This window comes from Camelus bactrianus, chromosome 18 (genome assembly GCF_048773025.1).
Source record: "Camelus bactrianus isolate YW-2024 breed Bactrian camel chromosome 18, ASM4877302v1, whole genome shotgun sequence".
Taxonomy (NCBI): domain Eukaryota; kingdom Metazoa; phylum Chordata; class Mammalia; order Artiodactyla; family Camelidae; genus Camelus; species Camelus bactrianus.
In genome coordinates, this window is record NC_133556.1 from 4,129,339 (window position 1) to 4,149,080 (window position 19,742).

At 41.6% G+C, this 19,742-nt stretch overlaps 1 pseudogene; it reads left to right on the plus strand.

Annotated features, from left to right (window-relative positions):
* Positions 1–17,010: 17,010 nt before the first annotated feature.
* On the plus strand, positions 17,011–17,564 carry LOC105077680 (large ribosomal subunit protein eL32 pseudogene; annotated as a pseudogene).
* The last annotated feature ends 2,178 nt before the right edge of the window (positions 17,565–19,742 follow it).

Genomic DNA, 19,742 nt, shown 5'->3' on the forward strand with positions numbered 1-19,742 from the left:
TTCATCTTACATACATTAGTATCTGCACACCTTGAATTCCCAATTTATCCCTTCCTACCCCCTTCTCCCCCTGGTAACCAGAAGTTGTTTTCTATGTGAGTCTGTTTCAGTTTTGTAAATAAGTTCGTCTTTTTCTTTTTTTTTTTTTTTTTAGGTTCCACATATAAATGACATCATATGGTATTTTTCTTTCTCTTTCTGGCTTCTTTACATTAATTTTTAACACAAATACTATGCTGAATTTTTTCCCTTTTTTGTTTTATTAGTTCCAGTTCTGTCTTAAAATGGCCTCTCCTGTGGAAAGTTCTGGGGTAAAGAGGTGATGGTGAATGTGCCTACCATATGAGGTTTCATGACTGCAAAAGAAGGCCTTCTATAAACATGTTAATTTTTGAAGCATTTAGTATTTTGAAGCATTTAGATATTCTTTTGTATAAATATTCTTTTGAATAAATTACATTTCCATGATTGAATTATAAAAGGGATCACTCATTTGAGATATTTTAAGCTGTATCCCTTTGGCAGTGAAAACTAAGGGAAGCTTGTTTTAAAAGTTCTTACATTTATATGCATTTTCTTTTTTGCCTTTATGGTTTCTGCTCTTAAGGATTGAACAGCACGATCACTTTAAATTTAGGAACAGTGTATAGCACAAAATCTTGGACTTGGTTATTCACATTTGGAAATCATAATTTTTTTTTATAACATTGGAATGAATGTTGAGGCCTTGAAGTGGTTATGAAGTTGCAAGCCTATAGGGAGTAAGAAATTAAGAAAACCTTGCATTTCAATCGATCATTCTTACATGACTATTGATTTTATAACTAGGAAGCAAGATATATTTTGGAACTTGGTGTGTGTATTCTAAAATGCATATAGAGACCGTTTACTATAATTTCACACAGAGAGAGAAATGTGCTGTAAGATTCTCTCTACACTTTTCCATGGATAATTTAAAAGTTCTTTTAAAACCTTCCAAGGAGAAGAATTAGAGTTAAGGGATCTCCTAAACCATCTATATGAACTCAGAGCTGGAAACTGCTCTCAACACCAGCCAGTGCCAGAATCTTTGAAACACACTCCATGCAAGTGATGACACCTACATTCAGGGTAACCACTTGAAATTAGAGGCCTATGTAAGACGTAACAGGATAGTTGCTTCTACTGGGCTCCCCCTTGCTTCCAAAATGTTACATCTTTTTTTCCAATATTATGGAAAGGGATAAATTGGATCAAAAAAGCATCTGTCTACTTCCATTTGCACTTCAAACTGCAAATTATCCATTGAGCTGTATATTTGCACGGCTGAAAGCTGATCAGAAGAGATTGTTTGCAAAGGGGCTGACTGCTTAGGAAAGGTCATCTTCCCTGGATGAAGTTTTCTTTTTCCTGAAACAAATGCTCTTCCTTTGTCAAGGCGAATCAAGACATTTTAAGGAAAATGGATTGAGTTGGGAGGGTGTGTGGCAGCCCCACTAGGTCAGATGCGGACCTCATCTTTCTAGCGTGTTCCACTCCATCCTTGAGCGCTGTTTTCCTCTGGTCAGCAGGTTGTTTAAGGAGCAGGAGCAGGCGTTGCTGCAGTTTTGCTCTGGTTACGTTTATTTTTTTAATTAAAAAATTCTATTGAGGTATTATTGACATACAACATTTTAAAATTTATAATGTTGCTTTAGTGTCTGGTGTAGGCTATATTTTGAGTAGATTTGTTACAGTTAATTTTTAAAATTGTTTAGGTACATCACAATATAAGGCATTTTCCTAGGGTAGCTGTGCACCACCACAATATTACAGAGTGGAATTCTCCGACTAACTCAACGCTTTTAGTTTTTCAATGCTTTTAGTTTTTTTTTCAAGGAAGCAGACTTAACCCGTTTTCCCTTGTCTGTTTACGTACTAAGCGTTCTGTTTCTATCAGAAACAAATAAGTAATTTGTTGCAGGGTTGGAATTCGGCTCTGTTTCCTAACTCTTAAAGCTTGTCTTCTGTTATATTTAAGATTACAAGCCTTCTGCCTCTGCCGCTTACCTGAGATGACTTGGAGAAAGCTGCATGTCTGTGCTCCTTTGACTGAAGTTGCTGGGTTAGTTCTCCAGAGAAAGAGAACCAGTAGTATGTAGAGATCCAGATCCATGAGGAGGTTTATTATGGGAACTGGCTCACGTAACTGTGGAGCCGAGAAGTCCCACCATCTGCCATCTGCAAGCTGGAGACTCAGGAAAGCCTAGAGTTTAATTTAGTCCAACTTAGCCCAAAGGCCTGAGAACCAGCAGCACCAACGTCCAAGGGGAGGAGAAGACAGATTTTTCAGCTCAAGTAAAGAGAACAAAATCTCCCTTTGTCCTTTTGTTTGGTCCCGCCCCCCCCACGTTTTGGATAAAGCCCACCTGCGTTGATGAGGGTGATCTTGACTCAGTCTACCAATTCAAGTGCCAATAGTCTCTTCTGGAAATACTCTCACACACCCAGAATTCATGTTTTACCGTCTGTCTGGGCATCCCTTAGCCCAGTCAAGGTCACAGCAAGTTAACCATCACCATCGCATAGCTGCCTCTTCAACTGAGTTCTCAGATGCCTCAAAAAGTCTAGTTCTTTTGTAGGAAATCTCAGGGAATATCCTGGCTAGGACTTAGCACCGTTCCTTGTCACTTCCGCCTCCCTCCCAAGGCTAGATAAGGACTCAGACCTGCCGCTGTGCGAGGGTGACCCAAGAAAAGAGGGCAGTTGCTTTATTTCAGTGCAGGTACTTTGTTCTCTTTGGGGCAAGTTCGAGTATACACGTGTTTGAGTTCACTTAGAAACTGAGGCTGCAGCAGTAAGGGAAACGCTTTTTCCAGCCGTGAGATGCCTCTGGGAGAGTAGATGGGGCCCGATTCTGTGTCCCCGCATCCAGATGAGTGGCCGGCAGGGCTCATCGTTAATGTTCACGTGTCGTCCTCCAATGTGTCAAGTCAAGGTTTGGCAAATACGTGAATTTAAAAGCATTTGAACATTTGGAGTTCCAGTTAAAATCAGCTTCTCCTTTCTTTCCTCTATTGGGGATTCTCAACGAGAATATTTTAACCAGACAATTTGGTTCTGTGTAAATATTGTGATTTGTAAATATTGTAAATAATGTGACGTGTAACATTCTCCTCTTTATTGCCTCTGTCTGCCCCACTGTCTCTCAAAAGGATCCTGGAAGGTCAGAATCAGCCTTGTTTGTTTGTTTTTTAACGGAGGTACTGAGAATTGAACCCAGGACTTCATGCATGCTAAGCTATGCTCTACCACTGAGCTATACCCACCCCTCCTTTTGTTTTTTAACGTTGATATCATTTAATATGGTGGATATTACAAAATTAAGTCAAAAATGACTTAATTTTTCTGTCAGCTTCCTCCAGGGAGCAACACATTTGTCCTTTGACACAAAGGTGGTAAAATACTCGTACTCAGCTTTCAGAGGTGAGCTTGATGCTGTGTGAGCCATGCCCTTCCTGACTCACATCCATGACCGGTGGTGATTCTCGATTTAGTTTGGTGGGAGGAGGAAGCGGGACCCAGAACAAGGCATGAAAGTGCCTAGTTCCTCCTGGATGAGAATCGTTCAGGCCAAGAGGCCTCCCAGGTGAGGAGGAGGTGGTGGGGCTTGCCTCTGCAGAGCCCCCTTTCCTTCCAGTGGGGAAAAAACTTTTTCTGAGTTGAAACAGTTTGATATGGGTCTTGGCATGACTGAAGAAACCTGCTTTTTCTTTTACAAAATCTGTCCATCAGTACAAGGCATTTTTTTGAAGGCAATGCTTTATTATTATTTTTTAAATTTTTTTATTGAAGTGTAGTTGATTTACAATATCAGTTTCAGGTGTACAGCAAAGTGATTCAGTTATACATATACATAGGTATATATATTTTTTCTTTTCAGATTCTTTTCCATTATAGGTTATTACAAGAAATTGGATATAGTTCCCCTGTGCTGTACAGCAGGTCCTTGTTGTTTATTTATTTTATATATAGTAACGTGTGTCTGTTAATCCCTAACCCCTGGTTTATCCCTCCCTCCTCACCCTTTCCCCTTTGGTAACTTACCATAGTTTGTTCTCTATGTCTGTGAGTCTGTTTTTGGTTTGTAAATAGAATTTGTATCTATCTTTTTTTAGAGTCCACATATAAGTGATATCATACAATAACTTGTCTTTCTCTGTCTAACTTCACTTAAAAACGATAATCTCTAGGTCCATCGGCAATGCTTATTTTTGAAGCTATGGGGACAGATGCACACTGTTTTAAGTTGGCAGATGATCAAATGTAGAGTGAGAAGGTCAAGTAGCTACTTTATTAAGTGGTCTTTATTACTCTGGGCAAATTTCAAGGGAACATTCTCACCTCCCTCTGAGAATGAGTGGATGGGACGCTACCACTGGCCTGTGTGTGTTTAGTAATTTTAGTAATTCAGGGTAACTTAATGTGGCCGCCTAACCTGGGGGGAAATGGACGGATGGGGAGTGAAGCAGGCATGTGAGGCCTGCTTTTGCCAGGAGAGGGAGCCACGTGTTCACTTAGGGTGTGTCTTGTCAGGGAAGGTCTTGGGTTTTTTTCCAGCTATTTTGTTTATCCAAATTCTTAAGCAAAAAGGAACGTAAAAATGCTGGCGTTGGTTCAGTTCACTGTGGTTGGCTCAGCTCGGGGAGAGCGATGCGACTGTGACTCTTTAACTCATACCCGTAGCTGATGTTTGGGAACAAAAGGATGCACGTGCTAGGAAAAACGGGTTTGGTGGTTCTGTTTTTATCTGGGAGAGCCACTTCCTGTGTGAAACCACATTGTCACACAGTGTCCATGAGAATGGTGGTTTTGTTGGAGGGTTCACTTCTGCCCAGAGCGGCGGAGCCCTGATGGGCCCCTTCAGAAGGATCTGGGTCTGTGCTGGTCCAGCCTGAGCCCGTTCCTTGTGGGAGAGCCTCTTGGAGTCCCTTAAAGGGAAATTTGCCACATGAACGAGTCGTTTTCTCACTCCAGACATCACAACTTTAGATTTCATTGGTGGCTCGTAGTGGAATGTTTTTTAAAACATCAGAACCTGTTAAAATACTAGGAACTCCTGTTGTTCTGTGATGTCAGTGAATGATACTCTTTCAGGTACATTTTGGTAAAAGATGTATTGGAATTCTAAAAGATGATAAATTGTGATAATAGAATATATATAAATAGCTTACAAGTGATTTAATTTCTTGGAAATGTTCTGAGTCCCACTCAGAACTTACTAAAATGAAAGCAGTTTGTTTGAATAAACTCCAGGCTTCCTCTTTGTGAGATATTTCCGTTTTGGTCTCTTGGGGGAAAAATTCCTAGGATGTTGCTCCCTCTCTCCTGCTTGATTCAGACATGTAATATTCAAAGCTCCTCCAATATATTTTGCAAGATTCCAAAACCTGGCATGAGTTTCTCATATACATGTCTTTATTGTATAAAGCTCATAGCTTTAGGCACATGGTTTGCCCCCCAATTTACTGTTCTTTTAAGGTATTTTAGAATGAGGAGGTTCTGTTAAAGAGAAACTAACAATAATGTGCAGACTGCTAGGAACATTTCGTCCCCCATAAGACAACAGACCTTTTCGACAGCTCATAACATCCATTCTTGGACCTCCCACCCCTGCCTGCACCGCGAAGAGGCAGGGAGGTTCTCTTGATCTCCAGGAGAATGGTTCTTATCTGAGTGCCCAAGACATGGAGGCCAGACAGGCATAGCTAGTAACTCACAGAGCCATGATTTAAATGGTTGATGAACACGGTTGCTTCCTCATACTGTTTTGTCTTTTTCCTTGTCACTTCCTTTTGAGATAGTCATTCAACATCCAGCAAACTGATTGGGTGCCTACTGTATACCAGGCATCCAGCAGGTGCTGGAGGCAGCAGGTGAGTCAAACCAAGCCCCCTGTCCTGCAGAGCCCAGCCGTCCAGATTGGTTCCTCCTTTAAGTTATGAAGCGAAAGGCTGGAGGTACAAGGCACATGAGTGGGAAATGGGAAGTCTCAGCTGTTATAAAAGTACTGGTATTTGACAGTTGACCTTCTGCTCATGAAAATAAGAAGTGTTACATCAAATAATCAAAGTTTTGTTTAGAGAGGATGACGCCGTTATCTTTTTGGTGTGGATGGGGGTCTTCAAGGATGAAAGTCGTACTTTCCGCTTCATACTTGAATTTTTCCAAATCTCAGGCTGCACTGGCCATGTCAGCCTCAGACTTTTCCACCTGTGGTCCAAGGCCAAAACAGAAAGATCTTTAATAAATCTAAAGTTATGGACATTATACTTGTACTAGCCAATAGATTAACTACGACCACATGTGACTTCTTAAATTTTAAGTAAAATAAATAGAATCTGAAATTCAGTTCCTACTGGCCACCTTTCCATCATCACAGAAGTTTCTGTGGGACAGCCCGTTACAGACAGACATGTGACAATTTGGCTTCTTCGAGATATGAAGATCCTTAATATAGTAGGGTGTGAGATATTTTTCACTTTGAACACCCATCAATGTGAGACAAAAACCCCATCCTCTGGAAGTGAGGGGAATAAAGATCACAAGTTTGCACATGGTTTCCTGTCAGCATTTGCTCTACAAAAAGGGATTGTCTTAGTCTCTTACTTTTTATCTTATTCACGAGTGTATCAGTCAGGGTTCTCCAGAGGAACAGAGCCAGGAGGATACACAGGGATACAGAAGAGATTTATTATGGGAACCTGCTCACACAATTATGGAGACTGAGATGTACCACAACACGCCGTCTGTAAGCTGCAGGACCGGCGAAGCGGGTGGTGTAACATCCCAAGACCAGAAGCAGGAGCTCTGATGTCCGAGGTCAGGACAAGATGGATGCCCCAGCTCAAGAGGGGAGAGAATTTGTCCCTCCTCTCCTCTTGTTCTATCCAGACAGACCCTCAAAAGATTGGACCATGCCAGCCCACGTTGGTTTGGGTCCATCTCTACTCAGTCCACAGATTCCAATGCTAATCCCTTCTGGAAATGTCCTCACAGACACACCCAGAAATAATGTCTTACCAACTTTCTGGGAGTCCCTGGGCCCCGTCAAGTTGACACAGAAGATACACCTTTGCAGAGAGGCCTGTCATGGTTCTCTCTGAATGAAAGACGGGAATGTTGAACAAGGGCCATGTGCATGGAAGGCCTTCTGTCAGAGAGAGTGGCATCCTCTTTTTGTCTTTATTTTACATGATTTTGGATATTTAAAACTATGTTTTATTTTAATTTATTTACTTTTATTTTAATTTAAAAATTTTTAATTGAAGTATAGTTGATTTACAATGTTGTGTTAGTTTCAAGTGTACAGCAAAGTGATTCAGTTGTATATATATTATATATAAAAACATCTTTCAGATTCTTTTCCATTATAGGTTATTACAAGGTATTGAATATAGTTCCCTGTGCTATACAGTAGGTCCTTGTTTCTATCTGTTTTATAAATAGTAGTGTGTATCTGCTAATCCCAGATTCCTAATTTATCCTTCCCTCACCCCCTTTCCCCTTTGGTAACCATAAGTTTGTTTTCTATGTCGGTGAGTCCATTTCTGTTTTGTAAATAAGTTCATTTGTATCATTTTTTTAGATTCCACATATAATGTTTATCTTTCTCTATCTGACTTACTTCACTTAGTATGATCGTCTCTAGGTGCATCCATGTTGCTACAAGTGGCATTAATTTACTCTTTTTTATGGCTGAGTAGTATTTCATCGCATATGTATACCACGTCTTCTTTATCCAGTCATCTGTCAATGGATACCTGGGTTGCTTCCATGTCTTGGCTATTGTAAATAGTGCCATTGTGAACATTGGGGTGCACATATCTTTTTGAATTAGAGTAAAACTATTTTAAAACGAAGACCCCCTTATCCTCTCTTTGTTGAATTCTAAGCATTTTATTGTCCAACAGCCATTGAATTTAAAGTCTCTTTCAATCTTGTCCCCTTGGGAAAATATCATCTCCTGGCAAGCTGTCACCCTGCCTGTGACTGTGGGAGGGGAGTGTTCAGTGCACGCCAAAGGAAGTGCAACCTCAGGCTTCAAGCTCGCCCTTGGCTCTGGTAACGGGGCAGTTCACTGGACTTGAGATGGTTCCTGAGAACATCCTGTACCTCCTCCTGTAGAACCATGTGGGGACCCAAAACATGAAAGAGGACAGCGTGAGGCATTGAGGTGGGGCTTGGAAGATGTTGCCCATGACCTTCGGGCTCACAGAGGAATCCTGGGGCTCCTTCCAGCTCCAGACCAGACTTGGCCTCCCCCTCATCGCCTCTAAAACTAGGGTTTGGAAATTATCCCTCCCATGACGTAATGTGGCTCACCAGGCCGGAGGCGTCCCAGGGTACGGACTGCGAGGACATTCCTTTTCCTGTTTCACAACAGAACGTCAGAACACTTAAGACTTTCTTCATTCTGATAACATGGTGTGCTCTTCAAAATTACGCAGCAAAAGGAGTCCGATTGGCTGGATTTGGGTGAACAATGAAAGGTTAAGTGTTAGTAATCATGCCCTCAGTCCTCTTGAACTCCATGCTGGGCTCCATGGGGCTCGTGAAAGCGGCGAGGGCATCTCATTAGGGAAACACACTCACATCCATCCAATGACTGGAGGAGACAACAGAATTTGGCTTATTGGCCCAACGGGTGACTGAGAATTTCATACAGTAGACCGAAGCCAGCAGGCCAGGGCTTGAACTCTTTGGTGATAGTAATTTTGGTTTTCCAGGATTTACTGTAAGAATCGAATGTGTTCATTTCATTGCAACTGTGTGTCAGGCTCTAGGGGTGAACAGGTAAGTGAGACAGGAGTTGCTCTGGCGCATCCAGGGCTTGGAGAGAAGTGATGCTCAAGCCAGACTGCCTGTGGCTGCTGAGAAGTCTCCCGGGGGCCGGGAGGGATCCTGGAAGCTGCTGAAAGGCTCTCAGACCCCTGCTTACTGCACTGCCATCTCCTTGGATGGATGCCCCATCCCAGGAGCCCCTCTCAGTCATGGCTAACTGGTTCACGAAGGTTCGCTAAGCCCCTGCCGCATGCCGGCCAGGCCTGCACCTGGAATTGTAGTCTGCAACATTCCAGTTTGAGATGCAGTTTCTGGGCAGGAGGAGCCGGATTCTGCCTGCTGGTCCTGCCCCCTGTCGTGGGCAGAGACCTGAGCATCCCTTTAACCCCTTGTCCTTCCAGCTTGTAAGATCCGAAGCCCCCCAGTTGCAGATGCCTCCAACCATTCACTATTTCTGCCCTGTAAAGGCAGCCAGGCTGAAAGTCTGGTGCCCTGGCCAGTACCCATCTCCTTGTCCAGTGGCTCCTATGCTCTCCCCTTTGTGGCTGACAGTCTTGCCCTCCTCAGTTCTTTGCCCAAGAAAGACCCTTATCACTGTGACCCAATTGTTTAAAACAAACTGTGAAAACCAAATGAGAACAAGAAATTAGAGTCAGATTTTGCTTTGCTGCTTGAAATAATTTATTATAAGTTCTAATGTAAGCAAAACCCCAGTGACTTAAGATGACAAATGAGGAAAAGCCGCCCTAATTGAACTTGCTGTGAAGTGGGTATATTGCTACCAAACTGGACGGAAAATTCCTGGGAACACTTGGAGTGAGGATGATAGTGTCTCAGACGGTGGTGACGGGGCGGCTGGCCCTCCTGCTCCCACGCCCCGGCCCCTGCAGCCCGCCTCGCCCCCAGGAGCACCCAGCCCCGCTGATTGCAGCCTGGCTCCTTTCCCCACTTCCTTCCAGCCTTCTTGGGACCCAGCCTGCTCTCCTTTCCCTTCTGAGCTGCCCGCTCTGACCCTGATTTCTGGAGATTCCCCTACTTCCTGGTAATCCCCCCCAAACCAGAGTGCTCATCACATGAAAGATTTCACTGTAGTTACTGTGAAGACAGAGAAGAACTCGAGGTAGCAGGAACGAGGAGATGGGGCCGAGGGAGCGGGAGTTGTTATTTAACGGGAGCAGAGTTTCAGTTTGGGGGATGAACAAGTTCTGGAGGTGGTGGGGTGATGGTTGCACAACCAGGTGACTGTACTTAACGCCCTGAACTGTCCACTTAATTGTGGTTCATTTTCCCATTTTAGTATATGTGCTGCCGAAGCGAGCACAAATCGTGGTTCATTTTATGTTCTGTATTTTACGTTCTGTATTTTACCACCATAAAAACTTTAAAATTTTTAAAGGAGAAATAACAAAGTTTCTGGGGTCTTGAGAGATCCACTAGATGAAGCCCCCGGTGGCTCCAGGCTTCCTCTCTTGCTCAGTAATGAATGTTCACAGTATCATTATTCAGAACAGCCAAAAAGCGGAAACAGCTCCAGTGTTCGTCAGCTGATGAATGGATAAAGAAATCATGGGCTATCTATGCGATAGAGTATTATTTGGCAGTAAGAAGGAACGAAGTATTGTGGGGAGGGTGTAGCTCAGTGGTAGAGCATGTGCTTAGCTTGCACAAGGTCCTGGGTTCAACCCCCAGCACCTCCACTGAAATAAATAAGTAAACCTAATTACCTCCATTCATAAAAAAGGAATGAAGAATTGATACATGCTATAACCTACATGAACCTTGAAAATTATGCTCAGTGGAGGAAGCCAACCACATAAGGCCCCATATTGTAGGATTCCACTTATAGATTGTGTCCAGAACAAGCTAATCTATAGAGACAGAGTAGATTGATGGTTGCCAAGGGCTGAGGGGGATGGGAGGACTAAGAGGATGACGGCGGAGGGGTGTGGAATCTCTTTTTGGGGTCATGAAATTTCTAAAGTTGATTTTGGTGTTGGTTGCACAATTCTGTGAATACACCAAAAGCCATTGAATTGTATACCTTAAATGGATGAATTGTATGGTATATAAACTATGTCTCAATAAAGCTACTGAAGTATAACCACTCATTCTATGCTAGAGCCAGGTAAAGGGGAGAAATGAAGAGGCTGAATGAGATGGGAGTTAGGGAAGGCTGAGTTCCAGATGGACATGCCATACTCAGTGTACTCAGTGGTTCTTAGCGAGGGGTCGGGAGGGGCCACACTGACCCCGAGGGGCCATTTGAAAATGTGGGTGTTTGTTGATTGACTCAACAACTGGGAAGTGCGGCCGGCATTTATGGGTTGAGAGCTGGAGAAGCTAAACATCCTGCAACAACTAGGTAGGTCCTGCCCAGTAAGAACTGTCCCACCTAATGACATGCATTTCCCAACCCCTCCCACTGAAAAATTCTGTCAAGGGGAGATTTTTGCACACAAACACTCATGTATTTTAGTGCTTTTCTACACAAGCCTTTAAAACACTCTTGCACTTTCACAATCATAGAAATAAATCTCTGCATCAGCCTTTTTTTTTTCAGCTTTATTGAGGTATGATTGATAGATAAAATCGTAAGATAATTAAAACGTACATGGTGATGATTTGATACATGGATATACTGTGAAAGAATTACTCCCATCTAATTAATTAACAGTCCTTTCACCATGTATACGTGTGTCAAATATATATGTTATAAAAATGAGAACATTTAAGTTCTACTTTCTTAGAAAATTTCATTTATACAAGCCAGTGTTATCAACTATGGTCACTGTGTTTACATTAGATCCTCAGACCTTATTCATCTTTCAGCTGAAAGTCTATACCCTTTCACCAGCCTCTCCCTGTCTTCCTCACCCCCCAGCCCCTGGCAACCACTTCTAATTTCTGTTTCTATGAGTTTGAATGTTTTTTAGATTCCACGTATTAATGATATCATATGATATTTGTCTTTCTCTTTCTGACCTACTTCATTTAGTGTGATAACCTCTAGGTCCATCCATGTTGCTGCAAATGGCATTATTTCATTCTTTTTTGTGGCTGAGTAATATTCCATTGTATATATACCATCTTTTCTTTATCCATTCTTCTGTTGATGGACACTTAGGTTGTTTCCATATCTTGCCTAGTATGAATAATGCTCCCATAAACATGGGAGTGAAAATATCTCTTTTTAAATATCCTGTTTACATGTCCTTTGGATATATACCCAGAAGTGGGATCGCTGGGTCATAGAGCAGATCTATTTTAAATCCTTTGGAGAAACCTCTGTACTGTTTTCTGCAGCAGCTGCACCAATTTACATTCCCACCAACAGTGTACCAGGGTTCCCTTTTCTCCACGTCCCGGCCAACACTTGCTCTCTCTTGTCTTTTTTATAACAGCCATTCTAACAGATGTGAGGTGATATCACATTGTGGTTTTGATTTGCATTTCCCCAGTAATTAGTGGTGTTTGTCACCTTTTATGTACTTGTTGGTCATTTGTATGTCTTCTTTGGGAAAATGTGTATTCAGTTCTTCTGCTCAGTTTTACATCAGACTGTTTTTTATTCTGCTGAGTTGTGTGAGTTCTTTTCTTAACGGAGGTGCTGGGGATTGAACCCAGGACCTCATGCCTGCTAAGCATCCGCCCTACCCCTGAGCTGTACCCTCCCCCTGTGAGATCTTTATATCTTTTGAATATTAACTCCTTATCAGGTGGATGATTTGCAAATGATATTTTCTCCCATTTCGTCGGCTGCCTTTTCATTTGGTGGGTGGCTCCCCTTGCTGTGCAGAAGCTCTTGGGTTGGACGTGGCCCAGGTGCCTGTTTTTGCTTTTGGTGCCGTTGTCCTTAGTGTCCTGGGTCAGCCTTTGATCTTTGCACCAGATCAAACTAAGCCAAGAGCTGGCCAGTCCTTCAGCCTCACTTCTGAAGGATCTGTTGGCTCTGCTTCTTCCCCGGGGCCTTGTCCAGGTTTTGCTATTTGTTTAGAGGTTATTTTTAGGTGGCTGGACCAGTTTTGAGGTAAATCTTTTGGGGACTGATGCAGCATTATTTTTTGAACTGATCATGACTATTTTCAACTGGGTATGAGCTCGAAGGCAGAAACATTTCCTTTTTAAGGCGCTGTTTCTCTGGCAGTTAGAAAGACTAATCCAAAAGATTAGTAAAAATAGCTGCTTGTTAAATGGTTTGAATTTGGGAAAGGCAGGCGCTGCTTCTGTTCAAGGATCCTCTCTGGGGTGAGAAGGAAAGAAGAAAAACCGAGAATCGCTATGGATGTCAATGAATAGTGAATCTCTTTCTAGAACCAGGAGTCCCTTCTTTTTTTTTTTTTTTTTAAACTAGAAAGCTTACCTTTGTCAATGATGAACAGCACATACCTGACCCATCAAGGGATCCCCAAAAATTTAAGTTAAAGAAACAGTCCACTAACCTTTTGAGGGTCAACCCTGTACATCTGCTGGCTTAGCCCAGTGAGTCTGATCCATTTCTCCATCTTCGAGAATCACCTGGTCTTGGGGCTCTCCCCATAGTTTTAGGGGTACAGGTGCCAGGCTCCCTCACCCCAGTGACAGCAAGCCCAGAGGCAGGCTTTGTCTTCAAAGGTTACAGATAAACAGTGTATTTTCCTTTTAGGAAATGCCTGAAGTTGTCTTTTAACTTAAAACACATACACACCCTTAAAAATAATTACGCTGAGTGAAATAAGCCAGACACAAAAGAACACATATGGTCGGATTCCACTGAGATGTGGTACCGACTGTGGTCAGATTCATAGAGGGAGAAGGCGGAGGGGTGGGGGCCGGGGCTGGGGATGTGGGGTGGGGGGGTTGTTGTTTAATAGCAGAATTTCAGTTTGGGAAGATGAAAACGTTCTGGGGATGGACGGTGTGTTGGCTGCACAATAAGGTGAGTGTACTTCATGCCCCTAAACTGTACATTTAAAACTGGTTAAAATGGTGAATTTTATGTTTTGTATATTTTGTCGCAATTAGAAAAGAAAAGTTCACACACACATTATTAGCCAGTGGGTATCATTAGCCCTGCAGAAGCCTCTATGGGCAGGGGCTTCTGCAGGAAGACTACGGGGGTCATTAAGACCGGGATTTGAATCCTGCCTCCACCACTTACTCTTGCATGGCCCCGGCAGGGCACATAACCTCTGACCCTCATCTGCCTTCATCATAAGGTAATGTTAATAATGTCCATGTCATTAGGGCTATGGTGGACGATCTTGGGACTAAAGCATGCAAAGCACTTGTGTCCCGTGCTTAGCACATGGCAGACACCCAACAAACAGCAGGTACAATTGGGAGCAGAGTCACTGTCTACTTGAGAGCTCAAATTCATGTAAATACGAGGAAATCATAATTTTAAAGGAATAGCTAGTTCTTTTTTTTTTTTCTGGGGGAGGTAATTAAGTTTATTTAGTTACCTATTTAATGGAGGTGCTGGGGACTGAACCCAGGACCTTGTGCACGCTAAGCATGTGCTCTACCACTGAGCTATACCTTCCCCCCAAGAATAGCTTGTTCTAATAGTGTTAAGACTTTTTAAACTTTCTACTAGCAGACAGGTTAAAATTAGATTAAAAACTAATTTTCAGTCTCACAGTTGCTAATCCCATGTGTAGATGTGTCCTAAAAAGTATGCGTATACATTGGGGGCACCTGGAATTGTTGTTTTATGGTTAATATTCAGATCTGGTTACTACTGGCAAGATCATTGGTGGTTAAACAGAAAATACTATGAGGGGACATAAACAAACTTATTTACAAAACGGAGACAGACTTACAGACAAAGAAAACCAACTCATGGTAACCAGGGGAGGGTGGAAGGATAAATTAGGAGTTCAGGATTTGCAGATACATGCTACTGTATTTAAAGTAGATAAACAATAAGGTCCTACTCTACAGCACAGGGAACTATATTCAATACCTTGTAATGGCCTATAATGAAAAAAAAATGAAAAGGAATATATATGTATTAATGAATCATATGCCATACACCAGAAATTAACACAACATAAATTGACTATACTTCAATTTAAAAAAATAAAATAAACACACACATGCAAACCATCCCCCCCGAAAAAGCAAAAAAAAAAAAAAAAAAAGAAAAAGAAAAAGAAAAGAAAGACAGAAAGAAAGAAAAAAATACTATGAGGGGAAGGTTCAAGGGTGAGAATCAGAAGTATATGAAATAAGTGAATTCTGTTAGAAATATGTAAAAAGTAAAAAAATAAAAAGGTTATGTAGTCAGTCAACCAACAAGGTCTGGGTGCTTACCAGCCTAAGTGTGTGGGTTTTCATGGTGGGCTACCTGTGCGAGTGGCCCAGCCCCACCCCTTCACAGTCGTGGCCAACTGTGGTGCTGAAGGTCACACACAACTTGTAAATGGTCTTGAAGAAGGTCTACTGAATTTATTTGGACAGTAACTTTGAGTCCTGCTGGGAGACCCCAAAACTACTTAAAATGGCATTTGTGTTTTTGGCCAAGTTTTTAGTGTCCTTGCTTTCTGCTTGCTAGAGTTTGAGTTCCTCAGCTTTCTTGATTTGACCAGCTCCCTTAGCTAACAGAACTCAACTTTTAATAAACTATCTGTCTGGTCAGTCACTATTTCCATTTTGTGTTTCAAATAAAACTAGAAAAAGTTGAAAAAATTTAACTTAAACAGAGTTTTAATGCCTGATAGAATTATTTAGGGCTAAAGGCATGTGTTTAGTTTTGGCTTGGGAGGACTGAGGCATAAGCATATGCCTTCCTGAAACAAATTTTTCTCCCCTGCCTACAAGGCATCTTTTCAGTTGATCATGATACTCAGATTAATTTGCTTACCAAATTGTCTTCCCTCACCTTGCTGTTAAAATTTGTTTTTATTGAGGTGGAATTTACATAACATAAATTAACCATTTTAAAGTAAACAAGTCAGTGGCATTTAGAACATCAACCGTGTTGTGCAAACACCACCTCTACCTAGTTCCAAAACATTTTCATCTTCCCAGAAGGAAGGTTGTACCCATTAGGCAGTAGTTCCCATTCCCCGCTCCCCACTGGCAGCCACCAATCTGCATTCTTTTTCCATGGATTTACTTACACTGGATATTTCCTATAAATGGAATCATGTAATATGTGACCTATTGTGATTGGCTTTTTTCACTTACCATAATGTTTTCAAGGTTTATACACATTGTAGTACTTATCAGTATTTCATTCTTTTTTTATGGCTGAATAATATATTCTATTGCATGGACATACTACAATTTGTCTTCCCATTCATTAGCTGATGCACTTTTGGGTTGTTTTTAGCCAGCCTGGTGGCCCATGTTGGCCTTTGGGACCATGCTGCAGTAGCAGATAACAGCCCTAATGCCCACCCCCCCAGCCATCTTGCAGCATTTTCTTCTTTGCTTGGTAGACCAGTTGTCATACATGAAGTTCAATGAATGAAAATGAATTTCAGTGGCATTCCTAGATCTGGAGTTTGAAAATTACTACCCTTTGGAGAATTTTGTTCTCCAAGGATTCATTTTTGTATTTAACACTTGGAAGACGTTGTGCTCTTTTCGATGTCAGAAAATTATAAAAGGCCATTGCCACTTTGGTCTACTCCTGGTAGTTTACTCTAAACCATGCAGGATATTTGTTTTATCTGGAGCTTTCTCTAATTTCAGTTGCATAAACTGTATCAGTGGCACTTGAGGTCAACCGGTCAGAAGAATCACTGGAAAAACTTAATGTAAGTGCAGATGGCTAGATCCTGTCCCAGGATAGCCTGATTCAGGAGGCTGGGCGGGCTCCGGGAGTCTGCATCTTTTCATGCATTACAGGTGGTTTGTAGACTGTTCTTTGTGAGATGGTGGTAAATACAGATGCCCTGAGTTATCTAATAAAAATCTGTCAGATTGGAGGATGGAAATTTTTTTGACATAACAAGTTGAAAGATATGTTTAATTTATTAAAGTCCCAAAGAATCCATCCCAATAAAATAGATGTTAAATGAAAATGGAAGAAATGTTTGAAATTTTCTATTTATTTTAATGGAGGTACTGGGTATTGAACCCAGGACCTTGGGCATGCTAAGCTTGCGCTCTACCACTGAACTATACACTCCCTTAGAAATGTTTTAAATTTTTTGATGAAAGTAGGTTTTGTTAATTCAGAGCAACTTTATATCAGCCCCCATATAATTTTTAACTATAAAATATGATAGTTATAGTCCCCCTCTCTTCCTCGGTGCTACCTACGGAGGCGGCAGCCATCTCCTAGTCGGCATCATGGCCGCCCTCAGACCCCTCGTGAAGCCCAAGGTCGTCAAAAAGAGGACCAAGAAGTTCATCCGGCACCAGTCAGACCGATATGTCAAAATTAAGCAGAACTGGCAGAAGCCCAGAGGCATTGACAACAGGGTGCACAGGAGGTTCAAGGGCCAGATCCTGACGCCCGGCATCGGCTACGGAAGCAACAGGAAAACAGAGCACATGCTGCCCAGTGGCTTCCGCAAGTTCCTGGTCCACAACGTCAAGGAGCTCGAAGTGTTGCTGATGTGCAACAAATCTTCCTGTGCTGAGATCGCTCACAATGTCTCCTCCAAGAACCGCAAAGCCATTGTGGAGAGAGCAGCCCAGCTGGCCATCGGAATCACCAGTCTCAACGCCAGGCTCCGCAGCGAAGAGAACGAACAGACAGCTCGTGCACATTGTATTTGTGTTAATAAAACCATGAAACTCAAAAAATAATAATAATAGTTATAGATTTACAGGAAGTTACCAAAAATATGTAGGGAGGTCTGCTATACCCTTCATTCAGTTTTGCCCAGTGGTAACTTCTTGCATAACTAAAGTAACACATATATAGTATATATATATATTCAGATTTCACTAGTTTCACTCATTTGTGTGTGTGCCTATATGTGTGTGTGCCTGTGTGCAATCTTATCACATATGTAGATTCATGTAAACACCATCACAACTAAGACACAGAACTGTTCCATCACCACAAGTGTTCCTCGCGTTACCTCTTTTTAGACATGCTTACCCTTCTTCCTGCCCCTCTCCCTAACTCTGGCTCCCAGTAGTCCTAATCTGTTTTCTGTCTCTATAATGAAATCATAGAGTATGTATCTTTTTGAAACTGGCTTTTTAAACTCAGCGTAATTCCCTAGAGATTCATTCAAGTTGTAGCATTGTATTAATCCTTGATTCCTGTATTGATGCATGGTATTCCATGGTACAGATACATCACAGTTCGTGAAACCATTCACCTGTTCTAGGACACTTTTGTTGTTTCTACGTTGAGCTACTACAAACAGAGCTGCTAGGAACATTCATGCACAGGTTTTGTATAAACATAGATTTCCATTCCTCTGGGATAAATGCCCAGGAGCGCAATTGCTCTATCATATGGCAAGTGCATATTTAGTTCTGTAAGAAGCCACCAGACTGTTTCGCAGAGTGGCTAAATCATGTCCATTCCCACCAGCAGTATGTGTGTGTGATCCAGTTTCTCCACATCATCACCAGCATTTGGTGTTGTCACTATTTTTAATTTTAGACATTCTGATATATGCATAGTGATAGCTCATTGTGGTCTTAATTTGCACTTCCCTATGGTTAATGATGTTGAACATCTTTTCATGTGCTTATTTGTCATCTGTACATTCTCTTCGGCAAAATATCTGTGCATGTCTTTTGCCCATTTTTAAATTAGATTTTTTATTTATTTTTATTGCATAGAATTTTTTTTTACTGTTGATTTTTTTCTTTTTTTAATTGAAGTATACTCAGTTTACAATGTTGTGTCAGTTTCCGCTGTGCAGTGTAATGATTCAGTCATGCATATACATACATATATTCCTTTCATATTCTTTTCCTTTATAGTTTACTGCAAGGTACTGAATATAGTTCCCTGTGCTACACAGTAGAAACTTGTTGTTTTACTGTTGAATTTTGAGAGGCATTTATATATTCTAGGTATCCCATTAAAAAATCTTTATTGCCTTTTCTGATTACAGAGGTAATGCATGTTCATTATTTTAAAATTCCAGCACATCAGAAATATCAACTACAGGGGGCGAGGATATAGCTCAGTTGTAGAGTTCGTGCTCAGCATGCAGAGTCCTGGCTTCAATCCCCAGTCCCTCCATTAAATAAATAAATGAATACAAATTTAAAAAATAAAATAAACGTAATTACCCTCTGTCAGAAAGAAATATATAACAGAATATGAACGCTCTCTGTCATGCTAGTCCAGGTGCAACCATATTAACTGACATTTGAGGGTGTTTTTTCTTTTGCGTGTACTATAAACTTGTACATGTAAATACTTTTTTGAAACCAAAATGAGATGAATGCAAACTGTTTTAAAACTGCTCTTTTTTTTCCCATTCCATAATTTATCCTGGACAGCTTTTCACAGTGGTTGGTAGAGACCTCCCTTGTAGTTTTTAACATCTGCGTAACAATTCAGTTGCACGCGGGAGCCTTTAGAACGACAAAGAAAGCGTTCACTTGGAAGCCAGGAGAGTTCCTGTTGTGTTTTATGTTCCGTTTATGTTTGAGATTAACTGTCCTGAAGCCTATAGCTGTTCAGCACCTTAGACGCCAAGACAACTCTCAGGTTTACCTGAGCTCATGCTTTAAACTGAGGTATTAGTCATGTGGACTCACGGCCTGTTACTTTTTTTTTTTTTTTTCTTTGGTCTGTTATGTTTTAATCAAGTTTTCTTAACAGCCTGTGACCCTCCTCTCCCCCAGTTTTCTTCCAGGAGCCTCTGATTCTGGTGTGAATTAAGCAGCTGGGAAAAATAGCTCTGGGTGTCAAGCTACAAACCAGCCCTGGGAACAGAATTTTGGGGTCTTTTCTTGGCGGCTTTGTGGAAATTGATCTGATGTTTTGCACAAAAGCTTCTTCCTCTCCTTCTGATTTAGATTAA